The following is a 16,885-nucleotide window of genomic DNA, read 5'->3' on the forward strand; positions in this document are numbered from 1 at the left end:
CGATTCTGCATGACAAGAATGATAATGAAATAAATTAACGTGGATAAATTATGAACTCTTCAACAAGGGAAGGAAGGAAGTGCTGACGGGTCATGAAATGCAGCAGTGCATCCAGATGCTCATGAATTACCTAAGATTTTAAAGTGTGCAGTAACACACTATACACCAAAAACAGGGTAAGTGGTGATATCCTTGAAGATGCACCCAAGTTTAGAAAGTTGGGTATATTTATATTATTTGATTTGTTTTTGGGTTGCTGTGAGTTTTTTTGGGCTCTATGTTTTTGTTTCTTAAGTAGAGTTTGGAAAAGTTGTTGGACATGTTGGTTAGGAGATTCTGTTGCTTCTCATTCTGCGACTACTTATTCATAATGCACAACTGCAGATGTGCATTATCAGTGTTGTTTACAACTACTGGAGAACGCCTGGAAACACCCTAGTTCATTTTACTTGTTCTCTGGTTGCTTCTCCCAACGCCAGATCTCAACTATAACAATTAACTTCTGTTTGTGGAATTGAAAAGTTTGTCATTTTCCCCATTGGCTTATGTAGCAATCTTGTACTGGTCCTGAGACCTGTCTTCTCAGTAATTTTATTATATCCTATATCTTTAGCATTCTCTTCCTCCTGCAGTGCCAACTATTTCTTTGTTCCACAGTTTATGGTTCTGAGTTTTTCACAGTTTTCAGGTATGACAGCACTTCATGCCATAGAGATAATATAGACCAGTGCTTCTCAAACTTGGCCTTCTTGGCCTTCACCTCTCAGAAATGGCCTTTACCTCTCAGATGTTCTTGGCCTTCACCTCTCAGAAATACTAACAGATGGTAAACTGGTTGGGTTTTCTGGGAGTTGTAGGCCAAAAACAACTGGGGATCCCAGGTTGAGAACCACGGATATAGACCTTCTCTTATCTCTCAACCAAGAATCAGCTGGTGAACTCCTGCAGTATGCAAGGGTCATGTTTAAGATGGCCTCTTATCAAAGGCAAGGATGAAATGATAAGATGCTTTGTTTTGCAGTAAATTGTGCTTGACCAGCAATGTTGAGGAATGGATAATCAAACAATCACTTGGAAATATGTCTTCATTGGAAAACTCTACTAAGGGATAAGAAACGATCACAAAACAGATACAGTGATTTAAAAAACGTAAGTATTTAGTTGCTCTCTGAGCTCTGTGTCCTAAAGGTCTGAGGAAATGTTATGTTGGGCAGGTGTTCCCTAAGCACCCTGAGTTCACTAATCCAGAGTTTTGGTATCAAAGCGAGCAGGGTGCATTGCTACTTTCTTCCCTTTTCTCTGGCAACACTGAAATAGCCACATTTAGCAGGGAGGGGAACACTGCTGAAAAAGTAAGCATTTGGGGGTGATTTCAGATTGTTGCATAGAATAGGTCATAGAAACGTAATAAGGCAGCTTTACAAAATTATAATGACTGAAAAGGATACCAGCTATTTTTTTCTGACCAAAAATATCAGGCTCATCGATCAACAGATGATCAATACCTAGATCTGGGACCCACATGTTTAATTCCATTCACAGCTGTAAGTTATGGCTTTTTCCCATACAAAATTGTGCATCCTGGTGCTTTGTCAAGCAGTTTGGAACTTACCTCTGAACACACTGAAATGCAGGGGTCATGGTAAAATGACAGTAGAACTGTTATTGACACATGATCCTGCTGGCAATGAAGACTAGGCCATTGAGAAAAAGGGGAAGTGAAATTACTTTCTTTCCACTGGAGAAATTTGATGTAAAACCAGCATTAATTGTATCCCATTGATGCTAAAGGGGCTTTCACTCAAGTATTGCTAAAGCTGTTGGTTAGCAGATAGTTTGTGGACTGTTAGCTTCATTTGTTGCCTTTGTCAAAAAATGACTCTGCCTATGATAAGTTACCTTAATAATTCCAGCTTACTTTAAAAATGCAGCTGCTAACTTGTGATAGCTTACTCTAATAATGCATTTTACTTTGAACATATATTGTTTGGTGTGAAAAACTGGTCTACTAACATAGAATTGAGAAAAAAGAGAAATGCTACCAAGTTCAAACACTGAAGCAGTATGAAATCAGGCAAAATATTATAATATTATAGAACAATATGAAATGGTTGCAAATAATTTTGAAAGAATTACATAAAGAGATTAATCAAGTTGAATTCCTAGGCAGAAAAAGTATAAATATTACATGGCACAGCACACGTTGAAGGATTTGGTGAAGAAAACAGTTGGTGAAAGCACCTAAAATCTATTTAAATAAAGTACTGAGGGGACAGGACTCTGCTGCGAAAAATTTTACTGTTGTGTCAGTGATCATAGTTAGTCCTCTGACATTCTGAATAGTAATTATTCTTATTTCTCCTAGTGGATGAATATCTACAATTCTGATTCTATTTTATCTTCACAACCCTATAAAGTGCATAAGGGTCAGCAGTTGCTATTTGCCTACAGATACCCAGTGAGATGCAACATTGCGCTTCAAGGCCACTAAATATCAAAAACAAGCAATCCAGTGACTGGCTATTATGAATGCAAACCAGCGCTCTCCTGTAGTATCTCAGCTACAGAAAGCTCCTCACAAAATGAAAGAAAGAAATATGAAGATAAGGCACCAACACAGGTCCTGTCATACTGGTTGTGCCTAGTGTTCTATACAATCTGTGGTGGTGGAATAGCAATTGCTTTCTGGAGCACATGTCAGAGTTCTTTTGTTGCTTTGTTATTATAGATCCTCTGGAGATGTCAGTCATTGAGGCTGTGTCATCTTGTATCAAGAGAACATCATAAAAAGATTTAAAGGCACATGTGTTTAAGACAGCAACACATCATCTCCGCCCACCCCCCATCCATAAATAACAATTTCATTATTCTTTGCATAACATTCCCTGTCCTTATTGTTTAAAAGATGCATGTATTAATCTCCAAAGCATTCTGTTTAGTATTCTTTTCATGGCTGATTTGACTGACATAGTAATTTGAAATGAAAGAGCTCATCATGACAGTACTCCAAGCCACATTGCCATAGGGAATCCAAAATTTCAGATAGATATGCCAAGATTCAGATCCACAAACAAATTCTAAAAGGTCTCATCTCCACTAAGAGTTTTGTAAATCTAATGGGTCTTAATAGTCCCTCAATATTTATGAGGATTGCAGCCAAGGGAAGAGAAAGACCTAACAGGAATAGCAGAAGATTTCACAGCTGCTAAGCAAGAAGTCTCTGTGCTCCTATCTTGTGAGTCCTGGCACCATTATTCTACTATTACCAGTGCCCAACTGCCTGGAAACTACTTAGAAAGTAGCTTTGAAGGCAGTTGTTGGCAAGCTCTGAGACAATTGTATCCCTTGGAATCTACCACAGGATGCACAAGCCCACTAAGACAAAAATAAAAACAGAAACAAAACAAAGGGATAGGGGAACAGAACTCAGCATTGCTGTCTGAAGACAAACTTTCCTTTATTTGCTCATGGGGAAAATATTAGGCACACTGAATGGTCCAATGTGTGGGATCCATGGTTCTTGTGATTTCTGCAGACAAAGACACACATCCTTTAAAGGGAATGCTATGTTTGGCCACTAAATTGACTGAATGCTTATAGGTCAATAAAGAAATACCTTTCTCTTTCTGTGCATTCTGTCATCTCCTTTCCAACAAACAAGAGCATATCTTCAATAAATGGGATTGGGGATGAGTAATTGAATTCCCTTTCATTTATTCTGCTCACTCTTTCAGAAATTATATTCTTTGACATGAGAGCTACATCCAAGCTCATATTTTGTTAGAAAACAGGACAACTTCCTTGAAGAATGCCATATTCATATAAGTGGATAGATTGAAATGTACAGCTGATAACAAACAGGGTTCCATTTTTCTCTCCAGTTTTTGTGCCTAGTAACATTGAAGTGCTTCTTAAGAACTCTTTTCTGGCAGTTCATTAAAGTTGATTCCAGGGCAGCAAATCATTGTCAATTGTCCTTTAAGCTTGTTATAGATCACCCTATTAAATAATGCTGGGATTTATTAGAATACCCAGGGGGATAAAATGAGAAGATTAAACAGACCATAAAGGACAGCCTGCTTCACTCTTTATTCCTCCCCATCCTGAGCCAGACAGTCTTGGATGACACACACTTCCCTGGCCCATTTCAAACCAGCTTCAGAGCAGGATACGTAGTTGAGAGTACAGTGAAACCTCTACTTAAGAGTGTCCCTACTTAAGAGTGCTTTGAGTTAAGAGTTGTCTCTTGGCCCAAGTTTTGCTTTGACATAAACTCAGCATTTGAATTAAGAGCTAGCGCTAATGCGAGAGTACAGGGCTTTAAGGCTTCAAGGGAGCAGCCACTGTGCCCCTGTGCCTTGTGCCTCGTGCTCTTGTCCACTTTGAGAGATTGCTGCCTGTTTTGTTATTGCCCACATTGAGGAACTTTGGGTTTGTTGATTTTGTGTCGTTTTTATTCCTGTATGTTTGGCTTCATAAAGAGAGAGAAAGGGAGAGAGAGAGCAAGAGAGGGAAGAAGGCTGGAATGAGTACAGTATGAAGAAAATGATGCTTCTGCCTCTTAATACCAGCTTCAGTTTATATGCCAGCTGTGCTCTTTCTAAATTTGGAGGACCTAAAAATGGTAGCACATACATTGGTAACCCTATGGTTGGGCTTCTGCAATGTGCTTTACATTGGGCTACCTTTGTACCAAGTTTGGAAACTCCAGTTGGTTCAAAATATGGCAGTCAAATTTGTTACAGGAACATTCAGGAGTGAGCATATTACATCCATACTAAAGTCACTCCATTGGCTGCCAGTTAGTTTCTGGCCAAAGTACAAAGTGTTGGTGTTGTCCTTTAAAACCCTACATGGTTTGGGCCAGGTTATCTGCCTGTACTATCTGCCCTGAACAGTGAGTTCCTCTGGCGACTGTCACCCAGAGGACCTTTTCATCAGCTATCCCACAACTGTGGAACGACCTGCTGGAAGAGATCAGACACCTAAATGAGCTTTCTGAATTTAAAATCCATCTGAATTATATTATTATTATCCCTCAAAAGATTGCTATGTATGTATTATTTATGTGCCCTTGGAAGGAAACAGATAAACAGTTTTAAGTCAGAAAAGCCACTTGCCTCAAACTGTCAATTGAGTGACTAGATTTGGCACGGGAGAAATCAGATTCCTATCTAATGTGATAAAACCTTAGCTAAACTTATGGGTCATTATTGGTACTAGGGTGGAAGAATTATTTTCTTCTCTATTACTGCCCAATAACATAGAGTTGGTTAAAAACATACTTCAAGAAACAAAGTAGTGAAGCCTAATCCTACATAGGCACAAGAGCTCTCTGCCTGATAAATCTAAATTCCCCTCCCTAAAGTACAAATCCCAGAAAGCCATTGAAAGGGGCCATGAAGTGGAATCAGAGTACTATAAAGATATAGGACTTTATTGGACTGTCTTTGCTAATGGATACAAACTGAGTTGAGAACCTTTGATATCACAACTGTCATCAATTGCACAATTGTATTGAAATGTATTCCCGTGATCATACTTTCACATGCCCTTGTAACCCCATACTTCCACTATTTTGTAATTTTTTAATTTGCAGAAATCTCTCTCTTTGCTCAGATGCAGTCTTTGTCTACAATTAGATTGGAGCAAAGATTCCAGATACCTGTTTAATTGCTCACCCACTTTGCATGCAGAAAATAGTACTGTGTAAATTGCAGAACAGCATGGGGATTTAAATGACTTCATTACAATGTTCAAAAGGCAATGCTCTTTCTCTTTAGTCCCAGATACAATCTGTGTTAGCTGCTAAGGATAAAACCACAAAGAGTGTATGCGTGTGGAGGGAGGCATGGATAATCTGAATTCTATATGTTTTGACAATGTTAAAGGTGAAGTAAGTTTGCTAACTTCTATACCCACTTTGCTTGAGTGAACATACATGATATTTAACACATTTTAATGTTGGGACATAATTTTTCCAGTAGCATTAAAGGGGTAAGATGTTTATATGCTACCCCTTACAACAGAATATTAGACAACAATGAGTAGCATTCTATTAATAACATATGTAGACATGGTTTGGATCCAGGTTACCTAAAGGATCACTTTCTCCCATAAATCTGCCCCTAACACTGAGATCCTCAGAGGGGTATCTGCTCCAACCAGCCAGAACCCAACTGGCAACCACCACCCAGAGAACCTTTTAATCGGCTGCCAAAAGACCTGCTGGAAGAACTCAAACAGCTAAATGAGCTGTTAGAATTTAAAAACCACGTAAAACCTATCTCTTCTGGAATGCTTCTGGAACATGGCCATACAACCATTTAGGGCTTTAAATGTGACAACCAGCACTTTAAATTCCACCTGGTAGCAAACTGGATGTTGAGGCCTGTGAAGTCTCTGGGGGTGAAGAGGGGGACTTTTTTGGTGGAGTGTGAAGTTTTTACTTCTGAGCCTGTTACTTCTGATGATGGGAATGTTTCAGTTAGATCTGTTGTTAGGAAAACACAAAGTGGTTCTCATGAGAATCTGCCAGGGATTGACTCTGAAAGGAATGTGGACGAGTCAGGAGCTCTGCCTATAACTCAGTGATTACAGTTATGAAGAGATAATGTGAAACAGAGACAAATTCATTATTCTCAGAGGCTGAAAAATAGGCAAAGGGAACCCAGGTGTGAGAAAGAGTGATGTCATGGTTAAGAATTAGAATGCTTAAGCTTTTTGAGATAATGTTGATCGTGAGATCAATGTTCTATTTTCATGGGTTAAGTTGCCAGTCTTGGGAACTCCGAGTTAGGAGTTCTTTTCTTTGGTTCTGTATCTTCATTTCCTGTTTAAGATCAATGCCTCTTGTGGAACACCAGTAGGGATGGGGCCATCCTGGTCTCTCTTAGGAGTGAGTTCTACAGTCTGGGAGCAGCCACCAAAAAGGCCCTTCCCATGTTCCCACCAAAAGCGCTTGAATGGGTGATGGGACAGAGAGAAGCCTCTCCCCATTTGATCATAGTTATCTACCAGGTTCATATAAAGATAATTGTAATAATTCACATACATTGCACTATATTAGTATCCAATATAGGGACTCTATGATGTAATTCTGTTTGCAGTTATTAAAAATGTGCTACAGATATGTGGAGTCTCAGGTATATCTCCAAATTCTTGTCTTGCTTGCTGACTTCTCTTCTGATATCTTGGATAAGTCTTTCTCATTTATGAATATACTATTGACATATTTAGGAGTAAGGTCATGAATTGTAGCCTGTGTTATGTCATATGATTTCTATGTAAAGTATCTATTACCCTCAAGAGAAAAGTTCAGGAATAAGGTCCTAGAATATACCCAAACCATGCAAAACTAGAATACCCTGAATGACACCTTGAAACCATATCACAGAAAAAGATTCAGATAGAAAATGGAAGAACTTTGGAAACTGATGCATCATTAGTGGTCATTTTTCCAATTCCACAACCCAATCATCACTCATGAGATTCTAGTACCTAGATGTGGCAAAAAAACAAAACAAAACTTGAGTCAGATTTCAGAACAGTGGAAAGATCGGACAAGATCCAGAGGGTAAATGAACTCTTAATTTAGGAAGTGTGGGGAAAATAATAGGGCCAATCATGAGAACTATTTATTTTGTTCAAGAAGTTATAAGTGGTACACATAGATGGGCTAGCTCTTAGTTCTAGAATCTCTTGGATGGCTACTCTACTGTTCATCACTCAATCTTGTTCATAGTGCTGGACAGCTCCCCTGCCTCATCTAGAAAATTGGGTAAAGAACAGATTTTTGTAAAAAGTTGGAGCTCAGGTGCTTGGATTAAAATATCTTCTCCTGAGACTCCTTTTGAGATATAGTCCATTTTGCCTTAGAAATACTGAAAACATTGCAGTATAATTTAGAAAAACCAAATACAGAAAATACATGCAAGAATCTGATGGAGCATAAAGTTCTACCAGACATAATCCCACTCCTCCTCCAGTTTTCTGGGTGTGCCACCTAGCTTTGTGCTGCCTGGGCACACACTTTAGCCATGTAGTGGCCAATGGTAGACAGACAGGATTGGCCATATGTTATCTAACTGTGTGCCTGCCATTGGGCTAATGAAGATAACATCCTCCTTCTGGATCTCCTGAGTGTTCTTTGTGGAAGGAGGTGGTAGATGTCCCAATCTGCTACAACCAAAACATAATTATTCAAACATATTTTGAGATTACACTAATGCATGTCACCAACAAGGTTCTAGAAATAATATTAAAACAAACAAATAATAATAATAATAATAATAATAATAATAATAATAATAACAACAACAACAACAACTTTATTTTTATACCCCACCCCATCTCCCCGAAGGGACTTGGCGTGGCTTACATGGGGCCTGGCCCTATAAAACAAACAAATAACAGTAACAAAGCAATAAAAAAATTATCCCAGTAAAAAACATCAACATCAGTAAAAACAATCATTAAAATCATTAAATGGATTGCCTTATAAAATTATTATTATTATTCCCCACTTTATTACTTTGAGGAGACTCAATGTGGCTTAAATTGATTAAATGCAATTAAAATGTTATAACTAAAAATAATGGAAGAAGAATTCAAAAGCACACAATTGAAACCAGAGTGAGGTCTAAATGCATGCAGAGATTTTGATTGCTACTGCCTCTTGGCTTCTTATATTCTCTTCCTAGCTCTGCCCAACCCTATCAGCTGTCCAGTAAAAGCAAAGATGCTGATAGGGCTTCCTTTATGTAATCCAATCAAAACAGAGACCTTAGATATGACATCATCCCAGGTCTAGTTGGAGTCTTTGGCTTCCTGTTATTCTGATTATATTAGACAGTGCACTTGCTAGGAGGTTATTTGCTGTTACATCTGCTCAGTGTTCAGTGTGGATAGAAATGCAGGCATTCTCCTCTTTTTGTTCACATTTGAATGGGCATTTTGCTTGGCATTAGATTTTTTTTCTAATACATATAACTTTTTGAATTATATATTATAATCTTTATGTTGTGTTCTACAGTTTATATTTTAATTAAATACGGTAATATCAAATCATCTGGGAATTTTTTATTACAAGATGAGTACAGCATTTGCAGGAATAGAGCATTATATTTGCATCTTGGTTTCTCACCTATGAAAATTTGGTAGCTTATTATGCATGTCATGTTGTATCAAAGCTTCAGGCTTTCGTGGGGAGGGGAACAAATGCATAAAGCACAGCAGGTTTTATCACAGGAATGTAGACTACACTTGGCTGTAGTTGGAGCAACACAACTGTCTTTTTGACTAGTTTAGCTACTTCTTCAGATGAAGTGAGCTTCTCAGTGCAGTTTATGGAGCTGAAACCTATCCCATTTAATGATTTATTTAGGGATAAAACTTTGGAAAGGGCAAGAAGCCAAAACAATGTCTTTTCTGTGGAAAACATGCAAGAAGGGAAATGGGGAAGAAGTGGGGAATAGGTCCATCTTGCAATCCTAGGAGTATTTTATGAGTGACTATCTGATCACTGTGCCTTGAGGATGCGACTTTGTTAAAATAGCTAGAAATTTCCTTTATGTCATGAATTCATTTCTGTGTTCCATGCTAGATCTTCCTCTTCTTGGTTTTTTAAACAGTCCAGAAGCATACTAGCCAATTTGATGAATGGAGTTACTAATTCTTCATCACAAGGAGGGTTCCAGAATACCTTAAGAAGGCGGTTGTAAGGACTCTATTAAAGCTCTATTAAAGCAGATACTCTATTAAAGCTCTATTAAAGCAGATACTTCTGTACTGGATAATTATTGTCCAGTGTCCAACATTCCATTTTTGAACAAGGTAGTGGAACATGTGGTAACATGCAAGTTTTAGAGTTTCATTGATTATCTTGGTCCATTTCAATCTGGTTTCATAACTGATGATGGGACAGAGACGGCCTTTGTAAGTTTAGTTGATACCTACACTGAGACTGAGCAGAAGTTTCTGTTGGCCCTGTTGGACTTCTCAGGGTCCTTTGACACCATTAACCATAGCAACCTTCTAGGACATTTTCCTGGAATAGGACTAGGAGGCATTGTTTTTCAGTGCTTTGTTCGAGCCTGGAGAGATAAGGCCAGAAAGTGTTGCTGGGTAACTCCTGTTCAACTCTGTGACTACTGGTTTGTGTAGTCCCTTAGAGTTCTATTTTGTTTCCTGCACTTTCCATGTGCACACAAACCTACTAGAAGAGGCTGCTTTTTGTTGATGACAATATTCTGATGATAGCCAACTGTATCCATTAAATTGCAAGTGAACCTTTTGGCTTACAAAGTAGTGCCTGGCATCCACAATAGACTGGATGAAGATGAAGAAACAGAAATGAAATCCAGAAAAGACAGAGGCTCATTTGAAGGGTATATTTTTTTGGCCTTAATATTGGTGACAAAATCAGCTTGGTCTGTAACAACACCTAAGTAATAATATAGCAAATTCCCTGGAATTCAGTAAGTCTGCTCTTGCAAGGATTCTGTTTAATCTTCCAAATTCTTTTTATCTCTTGTGGGCAGGCCACATCAAGTGTGGCTTTCTTATGGCCAATTTGAAGGTGGGTGGGTTACAAAATAGATATTAATAAACCATGAAGCTGCTCTTTGTTGAAGTCACACTGCAATGTAGTTCAGGGGGCACAGATGGCATGCACACCAAGAAACCTCAAAACATCATCACTTTGAAAGATATTTAACTTGTAGAATTGCTAAGTAATGTTATTGCTCCTGCTTCTGTTTAGAATAGAAGGATATATGTATTTATTTGTGTGGATATATCTCTTCATACTTCACTTACATATGCATGCATAAACAAATTATTTGCAAAATATAATTTCCTCTACTCCAGAAAAATATTTGCAACAGAAAGCATGCTTCAAAATTTCCGCAATCAAGTTAAAACACAAAAGAAAATAAATTTGATATAACAATTTGAGAGTCATGGTATGACATGGGAAAAATTATTGAACAATATAAGGATAAAATGTACATTCATAAGTACAGTATATCATTGTTTGGAACAATGTAAAATACTAATCAAGTACCCTAAAATGACTGCTTGCTGGAGAAGTCACTTCAGGATTCCAATCAGGAGAGAGAAAATCTGTCTGGCAGAAGCAGTAGGCTAGCTATTACAGCATCCCTATTCTATTTATAGAAAGCTGTTCAAAGCAAGCTCTGCTGCTGCCTATATCAAGTAACAAAGTTACAACTGCAGGACAAGCATTTTGTAGTATCTATGGCACTTGGCAGGAAGTGAGAATTGGTCCCATGCCAAGAAGACAAAAGGAGAGATATGGCTGAGGATGATTAAAGAAGCTGAGGGGAAACATGCAAAGGTATTAAGCAGAGCTACACCAGAATGAATGAGGGGTAAAGGATAATTACGATCCCCAGAACATGATAGAGGCTGATATGAGTAGAAATTTATGCAGATTTTCTAGGGAAGCTATTAAGTACAGCATTATGTTTGTTCTGTTAAGCTGCTGTTAAGGTAACTTTGGCGTTAACATGTCTAAACTTTCTGTCAGCTTGGGGGATGCTGGACTTCTTTAAGAACAAGGAACCCCAAAGAATTAATGCCCACACTGTTGCTTTTAGTGAAATGATAATGATTTATTAACAGGACTTGGGTTTAATTCCACCCAGACACTAACTTGGTTTCCCCACAACAGAGTTCATATTTAAAACTTGAAAGATAACTTAATGATTCTGAAGTTTCCAGACATGGATGTTTCTGAGGAGTTGAAGATGACAGCTTTCCTGAGGAGAATAGATAACAGCTTTCCTGAAGAGAATAGATGACTGTTTTCCTGAGGAGAATAGACGACAATTTTCCTTGTTCTCAGTCTCTGGTGTAGAGGCCTCTGAGATACCTTTTACCCAAAGGTGATAACCAGTTGCTTTTTAACTGTTGGTTGGTGAAAGATACTGGTTGAGGTAACTGGTTGAGGTAATCAATTAAGGTAACTGGTTGAGGTATTGACTTGAGATGGCTTGTCAAAGCCTGGAACTCTGGGACTGACTGAAGACACGTCTGTTTCTTCAGAAAAAAAGAGCAAATAAAATGGGTGACACAAAACAAGAAGAGTTTCCCTTAACTTCACCCTTATAAACTAACATAAAAGTAACTGCTCTAAAACTATGGGCAAAGAAGCCAAACAAAGGGAAACTGGAACTCATGCCATTCCAGCAGAAGCGCCATCATATTTTGTAGCCTGTTGGAAGCTTGACAACCCTCAGGTTTGCAGAACCTGGAGCAGCAAACATCTTATGGATCATATTTGCTGGTTATAGGGCTCCTTTCTGCAGGCATGAGGCATATCAAATATGGATCATCATAGGCCTATGTGACCTTAGCCTAATTCCAGTTGCTAGTCCTAACTAAAATGGATCCACTGAAATAGTAGCATTTAAGTGCATGCTTTCTCAGCTCACCTTGATTTAATGGGTCCACTCTAGTGGGATGTAGTAGCTGACAAGGCCCCAGGGACATGACTGGTCATTGTTTGCCATTTTCGTAGCTTGGGTGCCTGTTTTAGTCCCAAGGTTTTCCACAATAAAAATTGGAAGTGAAAATTCACTTTCTGTTAAAATTGTCCCTCCCCTTTCACCCCTGCAATTTTGAAGCCCCCTCCCCTTTTAAAAAGCCACTTTAAAAGCCCACCTCTAAAGCATGAAAACACATGGAAATGTCCCCATTCCATCTCCACATGTGGTCTAAAATTTCATACTGCTGTTAAATATCCCAGTTTTCCTCTGTAGTCCATCTCAAAATGGTAATGAGAAGCGACATACTGGCAATTCCTGTCACTATTTTGAGAGGAACTGCAGATAAAATTGGAAATAGTTTGATGTGTTGTGAGGAGAACTGCAATCTATAGGCTGTTTTTTTGGGGGGGGGGCATTGCCCCCTTGCCCCCTATGATATCTTCCTGGCTATGTTATTTATAATTTTTAGTCCAAATTCCTTTTCAGGGGCTTAAGGAATGTGTCCTCGGAGAGGAGGAGGGGCACAAGGTCTTTCACTGGGTTTCCATGGATCAGTAGGGATTTCAATCCTAGTCTTTCACAATCCTAGAACAATGTTCAAGCCACTACATGTATGAAGGTTAATCATTATTAGTTACAGTAGAAGGGTATGTCTCTATGTATAAATAAATGCATGTTTTAAGCAGGAACGTTTCTCACTGAGCAGTTTCATCAAATTGAGTACTGATATTTTAAAATGCAAGAGAATCCAACTCTCTTGCAATCAATTTGACATTTAGCCTCCTAAAAAACAAGAGAAGACTGGCAAATTGCCAGTGTGGATCCTTAAGAAAAGACAGAAGGTTTATCCCCAAGTCTAAGGTTTGCTGCTGCTGGATGTTATACTTCCAAATGAACAGTATTCGTTGCCAGTGAACTGCACTGGGTATCTTTTTTAAGATGCTAATTCATAGTTAACCTATCATTAGCAAAAATGAGCAAGAGAGGTTGCTATGTACAAAGGCCAAGTTATTAGTCTCACTTTTCAGACCTCTTAATCAAGGATAGACAAGAGGCTGAAAGTTCAGGGGTGTATGCCCTTGGAGAAAAGGGCAATTGCATAAACATCAGGAATAAGGGTCTTGGATATAAATAGAGGGTGAATTAGGGGGATAACATTTCCAATTGAGAAATTTCTATGCTGTGCAAATTTCATTGTAGATAGGTCAAGTGGTTAGGGTGCTCCAAAGGCATAGGAGGTAAAACAATCCCATTATTGGAAAAAGAGTAGAGAGACATTTTCTTTTTCTTTTTGGGTGGGATCCAGTCACAAGGTTTTAAAAGGACCAGTCCCAGACATGTTAATATATTCATGATTATAGTGTTTCTGAAAAGTGTTTATTGCCTCTCAGCTCATGAGCGTGTAGCTCTTAACGTGATGCATAAGAGATGAAACAATATCCAAAACAGCTTGAAACATTTAAAACTAGTTTCAATATAAATTAATTTAGAATCCAAACAATGTATACTCCATAGTAATAATTTGATTGCAAGTTCACATCCAGTAAGATCAATATCTTACTGGATGTCAGCTTGCAATTCAAAGAATACACGGGTCACAGTACAAAGGCATCAGACTTCATCTCTACTGTATACATCATGTATACATCATTAGATGATGTGTAGGAAACTTTCACTCATATGGGAACTAATTGAAAACCTTGTCTCACATGTCCTCCGGTTCTCAACATTTCTCACAAGGTTGTATGCATGAGGACATCACATGTTCTAATAGGACAGTGGTTCTCAACCTGTGGGTCCCCAGGTGTTTTGGCCCACAACTCTCAGAAATCCCATCCAGTTTACCAGCTGTTAGGATTTCTGGGAGCTGAAGGCCAAAACATTTGGGGACCCACAGGTTGAGAAACACTGTAATAGGAGAAGTTGTAGGTTTGTGTACATGGTAGAGATGGGCCTGTCATGTCACTAGAAAGCCACCTCCTGCCAAACATGGGGTGATATCCTGCAACAAAAGATCTCCTCTTATAGTTACAGTACATCTCCTAGTGTAATTCCCCAATCCTACCTTTCTTTGCTATACCCTCCCAAGTTGGTCATTTCCATATTAGCACAGAGTGGGATTGGAGAAGAAAACAGATATGTCCAGCTGTCTTTCTTTAACTGGATACATCTTTGGAGAGCTTTAGGGGCCCTGTAGAAAGCAAAGCCAGAAGGTGCCAGCTGAGCAAGCTATGGAAGGGAGTTCCAGAAAGTGGAGGCAACTGTTGAAAAGCTAGATTGGGTGGCTTTTGATCCTTGTGCATTAAGAACAAAAATCTGACCTCTGAAATAACAAAGAAATGAGTTATGGTGGTACAGGTTTGGCTTCATTATGTCACACTAAGAGGATGCCAGCCATGATTTAATTAATCCCAAATGCACACCTGAAAACCTAAATAACACTTTATGTTTGGTGACAGACTATAGAAATCAAACCCCAATACTTAAAATTGGATGATATCCAATGAATGGAATGGGGAGGGGGAGAGATACCCTGTGCTCACCCTAGTTTGGATGAAGCTAAAACTGAGCTGACTTGGGCAATTAAGGAGAATGATATCATAAAAGTAATAAAGAGTGAGCTATGCAAATCACAGCAATCTGATTTACTGTGGAAATGACTGTCAATGTCTTCATAATTGAGTAATATGGGCAGGTCTGTAGGTCTATTGGCCATGATTTAACAGTGGTATTTTGCATAGATGGAAAGGAGAAATGTATGTCAAAGGGTTCATCAGCAATACCGTAACTTTGTCCTATGCCTAACAGTGTCAATATCTGCAGTGTGAGATTAGAGTGTAGCCATAGCAACTGTTATAACAGAACCAGGGCCGGCCGGAGATATTTTTTGATGTGAAGCGGGGGTGCTGAGAAGCGCCCCCGCCACCGGCGCCATGGCCCCGCCCAGCGTGCCCTGGCCCTGCCTCCCACGCTGCGTGGGAGGCGGGGCCAGGGCGAATAGTGAGGGGGGCGGGGCCAGAGTTGGCCCCGCCCCCGCCCAGCGTGCCCTGGCCCCGCCTCCCACGCAGCGTGGGAGGAGGGGCCAGGGCACGCTGGGCGGGGGGGCGGGGCCAGAGTTGGCCCCGCCTCCCACGCTACCCCCGCTCGCCCGTCTGGCCTTTTGTAGCAGGCCAGACTTCAGCGGAGGTTCCTCCAGGCCGCAATCGCGGCCTGGAGAAACCTCCGCTGAAGTCTGGCCTGCTAGAAATGGCCAGACGGGCGAGCGGGGGTAGCGTGGGAGGCGGGGCCAGCTCTGACGCCGCTCCCCCCCCCCCCGCCCAGCGTGCCTTGGCCCTGCCTCCCACGCAACGTGGGAGGCGGGGCCAGGGCACGCTGGGCGGGGGGGCGGGGCCAGCGCTGGCCCCGCCTCCCACGCTACCCCCGCTCGCCCGTCTGGCCTTTTGTAGCAGGCCAGACTTCAGCGGAGGTTCCTCCAGGCCGCAATCGCGGCCTGGAGAAACCTCCGCTGAAGTCTGGCCTGCTAGAAATGGCCAGACGGGCGAGCGGGGGTAGCGTGGGAGGCGGGGCCAGCTCTGACGCCGCTCCCCCCCCCCCGCCCAGCGTGCCTTGGCCCCGCCTCCCACGCTGCGTGGGAGGCAGGGCCAAGGCACGCTGGGCGGGGGGGGGGAGCGGCGTCAGAGCTGGCCCCGCCTCCCACGCTACTCCCGCTCGCCCGTCTGGCCTTTTGTAGCAGGCCAGACTGCAGCGGAGGTCCCTGCAGGCCGCGATTGCGGCCTGCAGGGACCTCCGCTGCAGTCTGGCCAGCTAGGAAAGGCCAGACGGGCCAGGGCGCACTGGGCGGGAGGCGGGGCACCGTCAGGGCGGTGCCCCGCCTCCCGCCCAGCCTGACGGCGCCCCCCCGGGCCTGCGCCCGAGGCGGCGGCGTCAGGGGCCTCAATAGTGGGGCCGGCCCTGAACAGAACACACAGAAACAGGTGAATAAAAACGTAAATTATGAATGTAGGCAAACAGCCAATCACTTGCAGAATCTTACGTTCAAACTTGATAGAATTCTAAGATTTTTAAAGCATAAGGAGAAAGCCATAACCCTAAATTTGGAAATATTTATTACTGTTGTCTGACTAGTCATGGCTACTTGGTCTAAAGGCTGGCCAACAGGAAAGATTTCAATAGGGCTACAATTTTCTCTGTTCTGCTTTGTTAACCTCGACAGACTTGAGGAAAAATGTACTCTGCAGAGTATTTTCCTGACCTCAAAAAACACATCTGTCATACTAATCATTGTTGCACCCTTTAGGCTTGGAAGGGTATCAGTCATTTATCTTTGGAGGATTTCAGGGTTGCCTGTTTTGCCAAATGGGACATGACAGAGA

The 16,885-nt window shown here is 40.9% G+C and overlaps 1 protein-coding gene across 1 annotated transcript in view; it reads right to left on the reverse strand.

The window, feature by feature from the left end:
- Window positions 1–8,314: 8,314 nt before the first annotated feature.
- Window positions 8,315–16,885, reverse strand: part of ccdc59 (coiled-coil domain containing 59) — a 62,184-nt gene continuing 53,613 nt past the window's right edge. Inside the window, exon 5 of the transcript XR_010006768.1 lies at window positions 8,315–12,063. The gene's annotated coding sequence lies outside the window, so the exon portion shown is untranslated. The remainder of the gene's footprint in view (window positions 12,064–16,885) is intronic.

Source organism: Anolis carolinensis, chromosome 5 (genome assembly GCF_035594765.1).
Source record: "Anolis carolinensis isolate JA03-04 chromosome 5, rAnoCar3.1.pri, whole genome shotgun sequence".
NCBI lineage: Eukaryota > Metazoa > Chordata > Lepidosauria > Squamata > Dactyloidae > Anolis > Anolis carolinensis.